The 8905-nt window shown below is 36.6% G+C and overlaps 1 protein-coding gene across 2 annotated transcripts in view; it reads right to left on the bottom strand.

Moving 5' to 3' along the window:
* EPHA3 (EPH receptor A3) overlaps positions 1-8905 on the bottom strand; it is a 434619-nt gene that overhangs the window by 394121 nt on the left and 31593 nt on the right. The window lies entirely within an intron of this gene.

Below are 8905 nucleotides of genomic sequence, written 5' to 3' on the forward strand. Positions count from 1 at the left end.
GCAAACTAATATATCTGGTCTAAATTTATACTACACAGTGTGTGAAAGTGCCATATTTATCAAACAGCCTAATACCTTGTGATAAATGTGAAACATTCTTAGGCTGCCTGGTCTATGACTTCACAGACAGTTTTAGGAAATCTTGGCCTCTATTTTTACACTTAAGTGATATAATTTCTGCATTTTCCTAATATATTAAGCATATTTAAAAAATCCCTATATAAGCCACCTTATCTATGTTTTGTTGAAGTTTTTTTTTATCATAGCACAACACACGTCTGACCTATGGATGGAGGATGAATTTATAGCAGACACATGATTTAGAATTGTCTGCATTTTGTCATTCTATCATCCGTACAATTAGATACAGACAGATTGTAATTGTAGTGTACAGCATTATTGTACGGTATTATACAGTATTGCTTGGTATAGTACTATACTGCACTTTTATTGTAGGAATCACAGAGCAGTAATATGGAAAGCTGAGTTAAATTCAGTTTTACTGGATAAGGATTTTCCTGGATTGCTAATTTTAATATTAACACATCTAGAGACTCCGAAGCTTTAAGCACCATATAGAAAGCCCGGACACTTGCATAAACACAGCAGTTTCATTTGCTTCTCAATTATCACAATAAAAGGCCATAGAGATTAAAACCCACATTTTCTTTTTCTCTCTTTTTTTTTCTTGAAAGAAAATCGAACCTAAATATTTAGCTTTTAGCTTATGTCGCTTAGTGCAATGTTTAACTCGTGCCTTTGAAGAATTCACTTGTTGATACTTTTCTTAATCTTTTCAACACAAGCTCGATCTTTTGTTCTGACTGATTAACCAGTAACTTTTAAAAAAATTCTAAAAAAAAATAAAAATAAATAATTCAAATATCTTGATTAAAACTTGTATTCCTATTGTTGTTTTTATTTATTTTTTTTTTTCTTCCTTCAAGAAATCATGTTACATTAATTTTATTATTACGATTTTATTTGGCTCCTTGGCTTAGTTCAATATTCTCATTTTAAATACAACTTCATATTTAATTTTGTCATTTTAATCTCAGTTTTATACAGACTTACAGTATATAGGATTTAGAACTGCAATGGCCATTTAAGAAAATAAGAATATGTCATTTGAAGAAAATTAGAATAAGTCTAATATTTCATCTAATAGGAATTTTTTGTCATGTCATTACTTTTAATACTCCCATAATATGTGCATTTAAAAACTTCATTGAAGCAAAGTTAGGCCTTTAGTTCTCTGGTATTTTTCTGATAAATTATCCATTTTCCTCAGTTAGAAACTAGTAATAGCCTTTAAAATTGTTTATGTAAGACTGGCAACTTCTTTTTGAAGCTTTAATGTTCCCATAAGAAGTACATTTAGCAATTCTATTGAAACTTTATTCATGCCTTTATTTATTTTTTACTTTTTTCCTTAAATTATCAATTTCCCCCCAGTTCCCACTAATTTGGGGACTTTTATATTGTTTATGTAAGACTGACACGTAATATTAGAAGCTTGTTGAATGTCCCACCTTCAAAGAACACATATAGTAGTCAAAGATTTACATGACAGTTCTAATACTACTAAAATAAAAGTAATTTTTGTGTTTGATCCCAAATGATCAGGCAGTTTTTTTTATTTTTTTAGTAATTTTTCACACATGCTAGATGAATGGCCCAAACTTTTTTCTTGTACAAATAAAAAAACACACAGGGCAGTTTTTTTTTTTTGTAGATTTTTTTCAATGCAGATGCAAAATCACAATAAAAATTTGTGATTTTGCATATATATATATATATATATATATATATATATATATATATATAGATAGATAGGATAGATACGGTCAGGTCCATAAATATTGGGACATGAACACAATTCTAACATTTTTGGCTCTATACACCACTACAATGGATTTGAAATAAAACAAACAAGATGTGCTTTAACTGCAGTCTGCCAGCTTTAATTTGAGGGTATTTACATCCAAATGAGGTGAATGGTGTAGGAATTACAACAGTTTGCATATGTGCCTTCTACTTGTTAAGGGACCAAAAGTAATGGGACAATTGGATTCTCATCTGTTCTATGGCCAGGTGTGTATTATTCCCTCAGTATCCCAATTACAAGCAGATAAAAGGTCCAGAGTTCATTTCAAGTGTGCTATTTGCATTTGGAATCTGTTGCTGTCAACTCTCAAGATGAGATCCAAAGAGCTGTCACTATCAGTGAAGCAAGCCATTATTAGGCTGGAAAAAAAAACATCAGAGAGATAGCCTAAACATTAGGCATGGCCAAAACAACTGTTTGGAACATTCTTAAAAAGAAGTAATGCATGGGTGAGCTCAGCAACACCAAAAGACACGGAAAACCAAGGAAAACAACTGTGGTGGATGAGCGAAGAATTATTTCCCTGGTGAAGAAAACCCCCATCACAACAGGTGGCCAGATGAAGAATACTCTCCAGGAGGAAGGTGTATGTGTGTAAAGCATTGGTGAGCCTCAAAAACAGGGAGGCCAGATTAGAGTTTGCCAAATGACATCTAAAAAAGCTTTCACAGTTCTGGAACAACATCCTATGGAAAGATGAGACAAGATCAACTTGTACCAGAGTGATGGGAAGAGAAGAGTATGGAGAAGGAAAGGAACATGATCCTAAGCATACACCTCATCAGTGAAGCATGGTGGTGGTAGTGTCATGGCACAGTGGGCATGTATGGCTGCCAATGGAACTGCTTCTCTTGTATTTATTGATTATGTGACTGCTGACAAAAGCAGCAGGATAAATTCTGAAGTGTTTCGGGCAATGTTATCTGCTCATATTCAGCAAAATGCTTCAGAACTCATTGGACGGCGCTTCACAGTGCAGATAGACAATGACCCAAAGCTTACTGCAAAAGCAACCAAAGGGAAAGAAGTGGAATGTTATGCAATGGCCAAGTCAATCACTTGACCTGAATCAGATTGAGCATGCATTTACCTTTCTGAAGACAAAACTGAAGGGAAAATGCACCAAGAACAAGCAGGAACTGAAGACAGTTACAGTAAAGGCCTGGAAGAGCATCACCAGGGATGAAACCCAGCAATGTCTGCTGATGTCTATGCGTTCCAGACTTCAGGCTGTGATTGACTGCAAAGGATTTGCAACCAAGCATTAAAAAGTGAAAGGTTGATGATTATTACTCTGCCCCATTACTTTTGGTCCCTTAACAAGTGGGATGCACATATGCAAACTGTTGTAATTCCTACACCGGTCACCTGATTTGGATGTAAATACCCTTACATTAAAGCTGACAATCTGCAGTTAAAGTACATCTTGTTCGTTTCATTTCAAATCCATTGTGGTGGTGTATAGAACCAAAAATTTTAGAATTGTGTCGATGTCCCAACATTTATGACTGTATATTTTTCATTTCATAATTTTTGATTCTATGAATTAAAATTGAAAATTGACAAATTAACACTAGTAAATTTAAGCATAAGGATCCCTGTTTTGTTTGAGACATCTTTATATGTATAGTCATTGGTGAATGGGGTGGCTAAAGGAAAAACTGTTTAGGATGGAGTCTATTGGGGAGATTTATCAATCAGCCTGAAATTCTAAATTGTCTGGTTTTTCCCACAGCAACCAATCACAGCCCAACTTTTGAATCTTAACGAGTGCTTGTAAAGTGAAAGTTGAGCTATGATTGGTTGCTATTAGAAAAACCAGACAATTCGGGTTTCGGGCTGATTGATAAATCAGGGCCTATATGTATACAGTGAAAAGAGTGATACTTACCATCTTGTCGCTGGTCCGGGCTTCTTCTTGTGTAGTTCCACCCCTCATGACGTCATCATCACTAGAGGAAGGGCTATACAAGAAGAGGCCCTGACCAGCGACGAGATGGTAGGTATCACTCTCTTCACTGTATGCATTATACAGTCCCACCAAGGAGTTAACAAGCGCTGCCTAGCAGCACTAATTAACTCCTTACTTGCTGTGGTGGCACATAGCACTCAGCCCAGCAAGATGTTACAGTAAACTGGTGGATTTGTTGGTTTAATATGCCAAAAAAAAAATGAATAGCACTGCACAGCTTTCACTATCGCACACTGAACACTTTTCAAGAGTTTAACTAGCCTAACTTTTGGAAAGCTCGCTCAACTGTAGTTATAATCACCTTATGGCTTCCATTACAGTGGACACACATGCTCAAATCAACTGCAATCTCCTGGTCCTAGTCCAGGGACTACTGGCATTTAGTTTTCACTGTGCGTGCAAGCAAGGGGAATTGTGGGAAGTGACCAGATTGTTGAGGTATTGAAATAGTACAGTATTATAACTTATGCATCTAATTTTACTAACTTCACTGCAAAAATTTTAAAAAAAATTCCTTTAATGCACAATGAGATTATGATCCCTATTTTGAAAATTAATTGGTGCAAGGCAATTCTTTACACAGTAGTGCTCTATCTATCTATAGTATCTATAGATCATATAAGGTCCAGGGCTATAATATTACATACTCATATGGACACCAATATATATTGGTGTCCATATGAGTATGCAGTATTATAGCCCTGGACCTTATATGATCAATATTTGGCATGTAGTGTGAAAAATAAAACTATTCGGAATCATTTATAGGGGTACTCCGCCCCTAAACATCTTATTCCCTATCCAAATGATAGGGAATAAGAGGTCTGATCGCAGGCGTCCCGCCACTGGGGACCCCTGTGATCTTGGCTACGGCACCCCAGACATCCGGTGCACAGAGCGAACCTCGCTATGTGCCATGTGACTATCTATGTGGGGTGGAGCCTCGTGACTTTACGGTCACGGCCCGCTCATGATGTGACGCCCGCCACGCTCCCTACCATAGACTTGCATTGAGGGGGCATGGTTGTGACATCACGAGCGGGCATGACCATGACATCACTAGCCTCCAGCACTGCACCCGATGCTCTAAACGAACGCAGAGTGCATCAGGGAGATCGTGGGGTCCCCAGTGTCGGGACCACCACAATCAGACATCTTATCCCCTATCATTTGGATAAGGATAAGATATATCGGGGCAGAGTACCCCTTTGTGCAGTCTTTCTTCCAAGGCAAACTTTTGGAATCTGATCCTATCCCCACAACATCCCTGTTCCCTTTAATTTAGTGTAATAAAAAGCAATATTTAATATTTAATACATGATAAAAAGAAACACTTTACATATGTACCCCAGGCAGACAATCCACTCCAGCATTGGCACTCTGTTAGCACATCACCCTGTGTACTGATTAAATGTATTTGTTAGGTCATAAAAATTTCAAGTCTTGTAACTCAGTTAATTAAAAAATATTACATAAAAATGAAATATATTGTTGTAGCAATAAAGTTAAATCACATAAATTGCTCCTCCATATTTCTGGAAGGAGACTAATGCTCACACTTACTGAATTAAGCTACAGTAAATCTTTTAGCAGCTAATGTGCCGTGCACTTATTAATAGTTCTGCATAGCAAGAACCTGGGGGGGGGGGGTGTAGTCTGTGCGGTTCTGTACAGTTAGGACAACTCGAGTCATATCTGCTAGTATAAAAAACCTAAACTTGGTAACTTTAGGAACATGTGCGGTCCCACTGTCCATTGTGAACGCTATAAATCCTGGTGATCTTAAGTGTCCTAGGAGGGGGTCATTTTCTTGTCCAGAAAGAAACCTAGAGAATGTGGAATTCTGAGAACAGATGTGAGTGTGGTGGGTGGCTTTATACCGAGGAAGGGCCTTTGATCTTTTATTTTTGCAGTGCCCCCTTCTCTAATCTAATGCTAGCTATACATTCAACAATACTAGGCAGGCATTTTTTCTCAGAGGATAATCCATGTGTCTATCTTTTTTAATACCTCATATGGTGGATACATATACATGATCTCTCTCATATCTGTCTTTCCATCTAATATTTACCTATCGGGCCAAATGAACACAGCGCTCCTATGTAAAGGTAAAGGTGTCAGCGACCCAGACGTGATCAAAGACTTTGTATAGAAGAAGTTGTCGCAACACTACTAAGCCTTGTGACTATAGTGACCTTATCTTAACTCATGCTCAATGGGACTTTTTCAACTATCTATCTATCTATTTTTGTATTTCATGTCTATCTACAGTATCTATCTGTCTCATATCTCTCTCTCTCAAATCTGTATGTCTATCTATCTTTATCATATCTATCTATCTCAAATCTCTATGTCTATCTATCAATCTATTGTATCTATCAATCTATTGTATCTATCAATCTATTGTATCTATCAATCTATTGTATCTATCTATCTATTGTATCTATCTATCTATTGTATCTATCTATCTATTGTATCTATCTATCTATTGTATCTATCTATCTATTGTATCTATCTATCTATTGTATCTATCTATCTATTGTATCTATCTATCTATGCAGAGGTTCTGCAGCACTGCAAATCACTTTTTTTAATTCAACCTGGAGTGCTGCAGAACCTCTCTGCATGTATTGAAACACAGACCGTGACCGGGTCTGTCCTGACGGCACCCACTGCTTTTACTTTCATCTTGGGTTGTGCTGCCTGCCTCTGTCTTGAATATCTATCTATCTATCTCATATCTATCTATCTATCTTATATCTATCTCTCTCTCATGTCTATCCATCTATCTCACATCTATCTATCTTTATTATATCTATCTATCTCAAATCTGTATGTCTGTCTATTTATCTATCTATCTATCTATCTATCTCTTATATCTATCTATTTATCTATCTCATATCTATTTATCTATCTCATAAATATCTCTCATCTCTATCTATCTTTATCATATCTATCTATCTCAAATCTGTATGTCTGTCTATTTATTTATTTATCTATCTATCTATCTATCTCATTTCTATCTATCTATCTCATTTCTATCTATCTCATATCTATTTATCTATCTCATATCTATCTCTCATCTCTATCTATCTATTGTATCTATCTATCATATATATATATAGATATATATCTCATATCTATCTATCCATCTATCTATCTATCTATCTATCTCACATCTATCTATCTATCTTTATCATATCTATCTATCTCAAATCTGTATGCATGTGTATTTATTTATCTATCTATCTATCTATCTATCTATCTATCTATCTCATATCTATCTCATATCTATCTCTCATCTCTATCTATTGTATCTATCTATCTCATCTCTATCTATCTCATATCTATCTCTCTATCTCATATCTATCTATCTATATTTATCATATCTATCTCAAATCTGTATGTCTGTCTATTTATTTATCTATCTATCTCATATCTATCTCTCTCTCTCTTATCTCTATCTATCTATGTATTTGTCTATCTATGTATCTGTCCATCTATTGTATCTATCTATCTATTGTTTTGTTCTTTCCTATGTATCTAGTCATCTACACCACAACCCAAGAATCTGACTATATGCACCAATATAAACATACTCCCAGTTTTAAAGCTATATTAACAACCAGAAGCGAGCTCAGAATCCAAAGTTATACAAAGCAGAATTCAGAGTATTTTTTTTGGGGGGGGGAGCTTTAAGAATGATTTAATTTAGACTCCAAACCACAGCAACACAAGATGGTATCTGAAACCTAAGACAGAGTCATTTTCATTATAAGGAAGCTGGGCTGAAATGCCATCCAATAAAACAAGACGTCTTTTCAAGCATTTATGTCATTTGACTTATATAATCCAATTTTGGGGCATTTGCTATAATTTCACACATGTGAGGCCCGGCGTTCTCTTGTGCTTGTTTTCTAACCACGGTCTTTGGAATTAGACAGATTCTTATGCCGGTTACAGCTCAGTACTGACCCGCTCTGGCAGCTTAATTGACTAAATGAGGCTTTTCATCTTACAAAACCAACAGCATCTGCAATAATTGTGGAGACATGGCTTCCAAAGACACGCCGCAGCTATGTCCGCCCTCCAAAAAGCAGAATATTTGTAGGGAGAAAGAGAATGAACCTTTCACAGTTTCATATAATGGGTAATAAGTGACTACATATATAATATTTTACTGAGTGTTTTAGAACTTTAACTATTGGTTAGCCTACACATTGTTAGGGAATTACATAAATATGCTTTCCCAGAACAGTCTTCTGCTCCATAGATAGATGGCTGGGGTCACACTATTTAAGTAGTTAACATTCGGGGTACACTGAAATAGCGGCAGAAGGGTATATGGCACCATACTCACACCAGACCCATTGTGTTCAATGGAAAGAATGTCGTCTACTAGTGACCATGTTTAGTTCACACAGCTCCATTGCGAGAAAGAGTTAATTTGCATATTAGGAAAGGGGCTCTATCTCACCAACAGGACCACCGATTGGGGTGAGCAAGACTGTTTTACTCATGTTCATGTGGGGTTTAGTGTGAGTAAACAAGCTGTAAGATCCCCTTTAAATGTTTTTGGCCATTAATATCCGATCAGTGGGGGTCTGACTCTAAGACCTAATTCACAAAGCGCAATTTCTTAATGGAATCCGGTGTAAAAATTAAGCTTAGAAATTCAGTCAGGCAGAGTTCTATTGTTTTCAATGGGATTCTGCGGCACCATGCACATGGTGGAATTTCAGTGGCGGAAACATCTGCTGTGTATATTCTGATTCCGCAGAGAGAATTGCCATGTTAATTATTTTTGAGGAATCCCCTTGGAAAGGTATTGCCATCTATGGAGCATTGCCGAGTGGTCCTATCATGGTCATGTTCTGCCGACGTAATGTTGTCTACGGAAAATCTGCCGGAAAATTTGAACATGGCCTTAGTATCTCTTTGAATCAGCCGACTGAACCTCCATGGCCTGCTTATTGCTTACAAGGCACTTAGTCAGCTGACAGTCAGGGCTGTCGAGAGTCAGAACCCAAACTGGCTGATGCCTA

Source organism: Hyla sarda, chromosome 2 (assembly GCF_029499605.1).
Source record: "Hyla sarda isolate aHylSar1 chromosome 2, aHylSar1.hap1, whole genome shotgun sequence".
NCBI lineage: Eukaryota > Metazoa > Chordata > Amphibia > Anura > Hylidae > Hyla > Hyla sarda.